Source organism: Macrosteles quadrilineatus, unplaced genomic scaffold (genome assembly GCF_028750875.1).
Source record: "Macrosteles quadrilineatus isolate MER2022 unplaced genomic scaffold, UCM_ALF_1.0 Scaffold_8__2_contigs__length_117827958, whole genome shotgun sequence".
In the NCBI taxonomy this organism is placed as follows: domain Eukaryota; kingdom Metazoa; phylum Arthropoda; class Insecta; order Hemiptera; family Cicadellidae; genus Macrosteles; species Macrosteles quadrilineatus.
The window spans coordinates 80105659-80115177 of NW_026542601.1; the positions used below are offsets into that span (position 1 = coordinate 80105659).

Here is a 9519-nt window from a genome sequence, read left to right on the forward strand (position 1 = left end):
ATATTGCATTGTCATCCATTTGGGGAGCTATGTTTCAAATTTAAAGTCTCTAGCTCATCGGGAACTTTGTTTAATTAAAATTAATATCAAAATTTGTAGGAAAGTGACTACCGAGCTAATAAAAACAAGCCCATGCCCATGGGGCGTAGCACAAGGGAAATATGAAAATTAAATAATATTGCATTGTCATCCATTTGTGAGCTATGTTTCAAGTTTCAAGTCTCTATAGCTCATTGGGAACTTAGTATAAAATTGATTGCAAAATTTGTACCAGACAAGAAAGCGAGCTAATAAAAAGGTTTTAATATATAATTCTGAGCAATTTACAGACAAAACTCTAATTTTATTTATGAACATTTATTGTTTGTTTGTTTACTCTATTACTGAATTATTAATTATAATTATGAATCTTTGATTCTCAATTCAATTCTCATTACTGTATAGATGTTTGCATTACCACAAAATTATTGGTTTTTGTTCTGTCACACTGTTCAATGCAAACACAAGGTTGCCTGCATATTCCAACCATGGTAAGTGTGTGTAACTTATTCAGTTATAGGCTAGTTTGACTAGCCAGAAAACCGGGCTGACACTAACAATGACAGGTTTTTTTCTTTCCTGACCCTATTTTCACAAGGTCAGTTTGTGTGATGTATTTTCCAGGGTGGCTATTTCAGTGACATCCATATCCATGTTAATCAGACACAAGAACAAACACTGAAAATCTTCAAAAATATTGTTCAAAATGGTTCTTTGTGCTGGAAATATATAAACACCTTACCTACCCTATGTTAAAAAAAATCAAAAATCTTATAACTCATTGAGCGAAGCTCTTATGCGTCGACTCTTATGCATTTCATAATATGCAATCTCCTCCTAGACGGCTGAAGTAATCATTTTCAAATTTTGCATAGTGATAAAGACCATATATCGGTGAGTGCTAACAACTATATGGCGTTAAAAAAACTCTCTAAGGAATCCCCCCCACTGGCTCTAAAAATTTGTATGTAATCTTTATGGACGCAGTATTTGACACAAAAACAAAGACACAAGATCAGCTGTTGACTTATTAAAGGACTTAACTGAAACGGCTATTTTAAAAAAGGTCGTAGGTAAAAGGAATTACTGTAACTGTTATCACCGATATTAGAACAGAAACGGTATGGTTCATAAACATAAAAAATGATGTCACTAGCTTTTTATTATAATAATAGTTGTTTTATTACAAATCCAGTTATTTTATTATAATAAACCTTTCAATTGGAAGTCAACTATACTTTTTATACTAAATAAATTGTTGTTAATTTAATTCCCTCATCAGTAGATTGAAATATATATAAAAATAGTCACACAATGTCCACAAAATGTCAATATCAAGCAGCTGATTCGAATCCTACCTGGTGTTTTCTAGTTATGTTTAATTTTTTTACTCCTATTATGGATACTATAATAAAAAGTGTTCCAAAAGTTACATGAATAACGAAACCCGGTTCTTATAAAAAAAAGTTGACCCATAAATTGAACTAGGTATATGTTGCTTGAAATCGAGCAATCGCAAAGAAGTACATAAAGGAGTTATTTAAAAACAAATAACTTGTTTAAGAACAAATATAATTAAATTCCGATGAGTCTAAAAGAGTCAACTCAAAGATTACGTAACTAATGATAATACTCACAATGTAACTTACCAGTTCAACATAATCAACATTTCTTGTAAATATTTTATCATGTTTCAAAAGCTGATCTGGTTTTAGCATGGTGGAAGGAAAAAAACCTAGGTGTGCTATTCCCGTCATATTCTGATGTCACTTGGATTGCAAACAAAAGATCACCTGATTATAACTGTCAAATTAGTATATGTATTTGTTTTGATTTGGTTGTTATTGTTTTTATAATGTATGTTTTTATAAAAAAACATTAACAATCAAATCAAAACAATTACATACTTATTTGACAGTTACAATCAGGTGATCTTTTGTTTGCAATCCAAGTGACGTCAGAATATGACGGGAATAGCACACCTATGTTTTTTCCTTCCACCATAGGCTTTTAGTGTGTTGTAGAAATGTTTCCCACTTATAGCCACAATAGGTTGTCCATGTTGGTCTTTGTCAATGATAATGTAGTTTGCGTGGTATCACCCATTGTCGCCAGTACGTTTACAAATTTCAGTCTTTATTTTAATAGCACCAAATAACCATTAACTACCTGATTTTCTGCATAACCTCTCTGTCACAATTTTACAATTAACATATGTTCTTCTTCTCACTTTAAATTTCTGACAACAGCTGGAGTTTCATAACAATATTTGTTTCCCATGTTAATCTTATGGAGAAATACGAAACTTTAAAGGGCCACAGGTCCTCACTCTCTAATTATTTCCCTAAAAAGAAAGTTTCTTGCACAACTTCACGTTATGCTCTTTCCAATGACACCAAAAACATGTCAATCGGTTCAGTAATTTCGGAGAAGTAATTGTCACATAATCCTGCTTGCGTACCTATTTAATAAGTATAGATACAAAATTAGGTACATCAATCTCCTTAAAACCAAATCACAAATCCTTCAATCACTCAAAAGTCACAATAAATCATTAATAAAAACACAAACATAAGCTGTTATAAACTTTAGAATATTGCTATGCCTTTTTAATAGTGTGTCATCAAAATATATAAAAAAAACAACATTTCATTTCATATAATTTTATTCATTTCAGTACATCAATACAGGAATAGCGATCTATACTATATAAAGTTGGAAATGATTAATTTACCAAGTATCGAAATATAAGAAGGTTTCTACTGACTTATACAATCCCCGCCCATAGAACAGGCACCCTGCTAGTTAAATATCAAGATATCTCTTTTTACCCAAGACAAGGTCAGTTAGTGAAAGTAATCATTTTAACAAAGATAATAATAGTTATTTGTGCAACTAGTGAGCAAAGTGATAAATTGACTCACTCGAGAGAAATACTTACTCACGAGCCGTAGGCGAGTGAGGAATGTTTTCTCGAGTGAGGCAATTGCACTTTGCACTCGAGCTGCACATTATATTTTTCCTACAGTTACCATAAAACAAATAAATTGGTAAAGAAACGTAACATATTTTTACACAGAAGTGAACTTATGACATTTAATGATACAACAGTAAAACAGCTGACCAGCTGATTTACAGCCAGTGCTGCCAACGTATTTCGCGCACATACGACCTTGTCTGCATGTTACGCGCTCACTATTTTGTGCCTTCACGTTGCAAATCTGGAGTGAGACAAAGTAATTAGAGTGAGACAATGTTAACATTGTCTCACTGATGAGCGAATTGGCCACTTTGCTTTCTCAAATCAGTGAGAGAACATGTACATTGTTAGGTAACTGTAGGAAAACAGTATTTTTTTACCAGGCAGAAGTACAAACAAATATTAAAAATGTAAGAAAACATCTTCATAAAAACAATAAAATTATCTTAATTTAATAATCTAAATGAGAAAAAAATTTAAATACTGATGTTCAAAATAAATGTTAAACTAATCAACATAATGGATCTAAACTGATTTGTCTCCACTTCTTCAGCCTCCTCTCCCCCAACCTCCATGCCTCCATCGCCATCCACCCTGTCATCAGGCCTGGATATAACAGAACAAAAATTAATATTAAAAACAGTATTCTGAACAGAACAAGAATCTTTTTATGCATACTTCTATCATTATTTAATGTAATCAGTGGCGTACTGAGGGGGGGGGGGGGTTTGCACCAGGCCCCACACCAACATAGGCCTCCAAATCAGGGCCGTATTCCCCTAACGGTGGACACTGCGATTGCCAAGGGCTTCGGCCTGGGAAGGGGACTCACTTGGGGCCTCAAAAGAATGCTTTTTCTCTTGGAAAATATTCCCACAATCTGTTAGAATTAGGGGGTACAATAATCCAAGTTTGTCTTGTTTTCTCATGATAGCCGAAAACATCTGCAAAGATTGCGTGATCGAAATTTACGACTACCAGCGGGTAGTCGTAAAATATAGCCTACATTTCCTAAAAAACAAAAGCAAATTTTTGGGCACATCTCCAGTTAAAATGTTGGTTAAATACTAGTAATTCAGGAGGATTATGCGACATAGGCTTGGGGACACGGCCCTGGATTTACGAGTATAAGAATTAAATTTAAGTAAATGGCAAAACTTACCATTAGTTAGTTCTCTTCAATCTTAGTCTTTACTTCGCCCCAACCTCCATCTTCTCTTCCTCTGACACCTCTCCCCTGTATTCTCCAATGTCGGAGGATATTAATTACAACGCCCCCATTTTACTGGTAGGCTTCAGTTCTGTACAGAAATATTGCAAAAAATAGTGTTATACAAATACTTTGAGTCCAACAAATAATACAAGTCTGTACACTCCTTTCTATATTTGTGATATTCAAATAGGTACAGCTAATAGGAAAATGTTTGAGCAAATCTGGGTCAAGTTAGTACAAATATTATAATTTGTAACAATAATTTGGTTTAGACAAAATAAATTGGTTTAACACGTTCGCTACCACAATTATATAAAATTTACGTTCGCATAGACCAGCGACGCAATTGCGCGTCGACTCGTTTCTCACAATAGACCACCGACGCATATTTGCGTTGCTGATCATATTGAAATAGACTAACGACACACACTTGCGTCGGTGTTCAATGTTATTAATCAGCGTATTTCTTAGCAACGGTCTATTTTAAAGCCCTGATTTTATCGTATCAGTCTAGAGGGATATCTGCCGCGAATGTGCGTCGCTTGGTCTGTGGATATGACGATTGGTTACGTCACACAACAGTTGGCAACATTGTTGTTTACATTGTGCATTCCGCGACATCTCAGAACAGATGTAAACGTTATAACCTTTGCACTTTTGGCGAGTGTTTGGAGTTTCTTTATTTGTTTGAGTAAAAGCTTGAAACAACCAAATTTACAACGACGCTTTAACGTGCGTTGCCTGGTCTATTGAAACGAAAATGTAGAATCTTTTTATCTGGATTTTATTAAATAGACTGATCGACGCATGTATGCGGCGTTTTAAAATTTGCTCAATACGATAAATAAAAACAATATTTAGCCTATTGCTTACTAATTCACTTAAGGTCAATATGAAGTCAATTAGTCCATTTAAACGATATTTCTCTTTTGGTCTGTTGGCAATGTTATTCCTATATCACTTGGTCTGTAAGCAACGTCATGATCATTCCTTTTGGTCTGTAGGAGTGAACCGACCGACGCATATGAGCGTCGCTCGGTAGCGAACGTGTTCAACATTAATTCTTTGTTATTTCCCAATTTGCAAAAATGCAAGCTCTAGCCTAATTAAGACATTTCCAAACAACATGTTTCGAGATGTAATCCAAATGCATTTTAAGTAGGGGCCTAGTTTTGAATGTTTATAAAAAAACTATAAATTTGCATAAAGATTAATTATCCTTATGTTCCACCAAAAACTATTAATAATAGTTTATTTGTGTAGGTAACTAGTGGGCGAAGTGGCACTTTGCTACACATGAGAGAAATGTTTACGCACGAGCCGTAGGCGAGTGTGGAAAGTTTGTCGAGTGCAGCAATGGCAGTTTGCACTTGTGTTACACATTATATTTTCCCTACAGTTACCATAAAACATATAAATAATTAGTTGTTCAAACTCTGTTCAACACAAAATGCAAATGATTCAGTTTGGATCAGTGTCTATGGTTGTCGATAATATGGAACCCACCCAAATACGGACAGTAGGCCTAGGACATAAAAATGTTCTTTCCATTTATGATAATCCAACCTAACATAACCGCCACAAAGCGCTGTATAGCCTATCTGTAGCCTCCGGATAACACTTACCAAAGTACCGATTTGAACTTTGAATAACTTAGTTAACACGTAGAGTGCGGCCGTTCCCGATCGGGTACGGCGCTTGGCCCCCGTACGGTGCGTCCGTACCCCATCGGGAACGCTCGGTAATGCCTTTTGTATATCTTCGTTTTTGCTCTAGCGTCGGCCGAAAGCGGACCTATACGACGTTAGCGTGTAGTATGTGACTTGCATTTTGTTGTGGTGTAGGTTGGTAGTAAATTTCCCCGTAAAATTCCCGCCTGGCAATCTCAAAAGTCTTCTTTTTGTCCCGTCTTTTTCCCTCCATTTGGCAATACAATTCCAATGGGACCGGCTACGTTCCAAGCAGTGCTGCTATCTGTGGGTGTTTAGCGAACTACATCGACTCTCGTTGTAAAGCAGGACATCCCCTCACGTTATTTGCTATTCGTCACACCAAAATTGAAAAGGCCAATCACACGCGGCCATCGGGTTTACTCGACGCTGAGGGCTGCGCCGCACTGGGGATACGCCCGCTATTTGACGTGCCGCAGCGAACGTGTTAACAAACATAAGCCTAGAATCTATCACAAAGGGGAAAGAATGTTGACTCACCTCACTTAAGTTATGGTTAGACCACGGAACATTATCACGGCAGTATGGTAATTGCCTCCAGGGTCCACAACTCTGGTCTCTCTTTCTCTCTCATCTGCTGTGATGTCGATGGCAATCTCTTCCAGAAAGGTTAGTCCTCTTAACTTATTGGTTCAAGACAATATTTAAAATAGAGACCAATTTGGGTTCAGGTCAAATTACAGCCTTTGCTCGAGGATCATCTATAAAATTAACATTGATGTCATCAGCAATGAATGATATAATCCAAGTCTAGTCTTACACCAAATACAAACAGCTCTAGAATATTTTACAGCACTTAAGTTTACGTCATACACTCATTCCAATGAATATATTTCTTTAATACTTTCTTTCTTATTACTTGGCGACCATAGCCTACAAAGTAGGTATTTTAAGCCAAGTACCGTAGAATGGGGTGAATAGAAACACTTTTTGACTTTTAAGCTTCTGTAAAAACGATATTTTTAATTTTTAAATTTTCAATACTAGCTCATATTTCCGGTCTTGGACTCCTCTACTCAAACCAGTTATCAATTTTTTTTTCTTTTTAATCATTAAGCAGAAAAAAAATAAAATATGGCTGTTTCTATTCACCCTGCACTTTGGGGTGAATAGAAACACTGTGTTAAATTGATGAGTGTTGCTTTTCCCCACTTACCAGGGGCAACAGAAACATGAAATTTATGCTTGTTAGCTTACGTTGTTGTAAATAAAAATATTTAAAGTTAATTAACACATTTATTTATAAGTACGAAGTATAAAAACATCGTTTTCATAAACTCTTATCCAAACAAATCGGAGAACATAAATGACCATGGGTGAAATCAGAGTTACAAAATTTTACATAGAAACCAACTAAATGAAGAGTAAAATCAGACAAAACTTCCTCAAAATACAACACTCCCTTAAATCTACAAGTTGTACACGGCTTGGGAGTTGGAAGCCGACGTACTACGTCATCGACTTTGAAGAGGGCCTCTTAATCTGTCCCTCAGAACTTGTTGGTTTGCGCAATTTTCTTGATGAATCTTCCTATTTATCCTTCCTCGTCAAATTCAATAACTTTTGCAACATATAAACGATAGTAAGTTTTGTTTTCCCCCATTACTTTGACAATTACATGATCATGAAGGGACAACTTTGAAGACTCACTGGTGTCTTGAGCTAGGTATGCTGGTTCTTCTTCATAAAATTGTTCGTCTTTGTCACTTTCTTCCAGTGAGAAGTGTGACTGATGTGGAATCATCTTCATCTCTGGTAATTTTTTTCTTTTTTGGGGGGTTTTCAGGTCCACCTTTATTTGCACCACTGGTTAAAAAAGTGTTTCTATTTACCCTGGTTTTGCAAAATCATGACATAACCCAAAATAAAAATAAAGTAAAAAAATATAGTTTATTCTAAGGCTAATCTATTAACACACTTGGTTTTAAGATACCTAAGACAATATAAAAAATGGTTATTAACATAAATACATGTAATAGGTTCATACTTAAAGAGAAAGTTTTGAAAAGATTGTTTTTCGCCAAAATTTTCAAATGAGGTTTCGCTTCATCCAACATCCGAAGTAGTGATACCAATATGCTGAAATAATTTTTCCCAGGTAGATAGGATATGGTTATAATGGGGTAAAATAATTCCCTTATATAAAGTCAATGTATAACAAAGTTATAAAAATGTGAATCATTCATTGAAGTTTTGTTTCTATTCACCCTGTTGTTTCTATTCACCCCATTTTACGGTACGAATGGAAATGAGTGTAGGATCAGGATGAGTGGCGCGATCTTGTAGTCTTGTTAGTGACTAAGGCCGACATTCCTTAGACACAGCTGTTAATTAATAGCCCATACAGCTAATGGCAACTAAGGGACCTACAGTTTATAGTGGAATCTGAACAACATTATTGCCTTGGTCTATATACGAATTGGTCTAATTATCTGGATAGTACTGCGGATAGTCGTAGTACTCACTCAAGCGGACGTTAATCCACACCAGGGAGTATCGCATCCACAGTGCATGCCTATAAATATCCACAATTCGTGACCTCCTAGTAGCTGGATTACAGGACGACGCCACCCGTCCCAGTCATATTGATTATTTCATTCGATAAACTTAGGCCTATATCAATTTTGGATAATGTTAGGGTGAAACCTAACCTAACTAACGGAATGAAATATTCAAAATATTAAATAGTCTAACTAATGTATTATCTTTCATTTGAATGAATAAAGGACATAAACTAAAGCGCAGCCGAATATTTTTACATAAACAAATTCTTAAAGTTGACCCTGGGTCAATGGGAATAAGAGACAATCCTAATAGCCTAGGGATATGCCTATTCAAACATTTGCTACAATATTGCTTGATGATTCAGAATTAGCCTACGAATAAGCTGTATCTTAAGTTCTTGTTGTGTTGGTGTCTTACTTTACCTTCTTGTTGGTGACTTACCTAAAGTGTCTGTTATCATGTTGATTAGCCTACATAACCTACCTATACAAATTATTTCACATTTTTTCCCTTAAAAACTATTGTTTGTAACACACGAGTCACCAATTTTCCTGTAAGCAAGGAAAGAAATAAAAAAGATAAATATTTACAATATAAAAGTTAGGTTAATAATAACTTAATGCTTAGTCAAAATGGCCAGCTTATCATTCATTATTCATTGTCCGTCGGGGCGTCGGAATTCGGAATTAAATATTACGACTCGTGAGTTGAGGAACTGAACGATGAATTAGAACAACTCCTTTTCAAGAGTAGCTCCGAAGAACGGGAGCTTGTCGATATACTGGGACTATTTCAGTGTCGACATAGTGAAACTATTTCATTGTCGACAATATGGGATGTCGACAATTTGTGGTGTCGATCATTTGCGACGTCGGTTATTTGGGATGTCGGTTAAGTGGGAATATTCCAGTGTCGACAAACTGGGAATAATTCAGTTTCGATCAATTTCTACGGTTGTCGATATTATGGAACCCACCCGAAATTTCTCCCACTCCCACTACTCCCAGCTGTCCTGTCGACTGTTACTGTTGTCGTTGTCAGTCAGTGAGTCG

The 9519-nt window shown here is 35.7% G+C and overlaps 1 long non-coding RNA gene across 1 annotated transcript; it reads right to left on the bottom strand.

The window, feature by feature from the left end:
- Positions 1 to 2686: 2686 nt before the first annotated feature.
- LOC129000120 (uncharacterized) lies at positions 2687 to 9421 on the bottom strand. Its single transcript, XR_008491338.1, has 4 exons — positions 8909 to 9421; positions 6443 to 6663; positions 4182 to 4320; positions 2687 to 3625 (listed from the first exon to the last, which is right to left on the bottom strand). It is a non-coding gene; the product is annotated as an uncharacterized LOC129000120 (long non-coding RNA).
- Between the last annotated feature and the right edge of the window lie 98 nt (positions 9422 to 9519).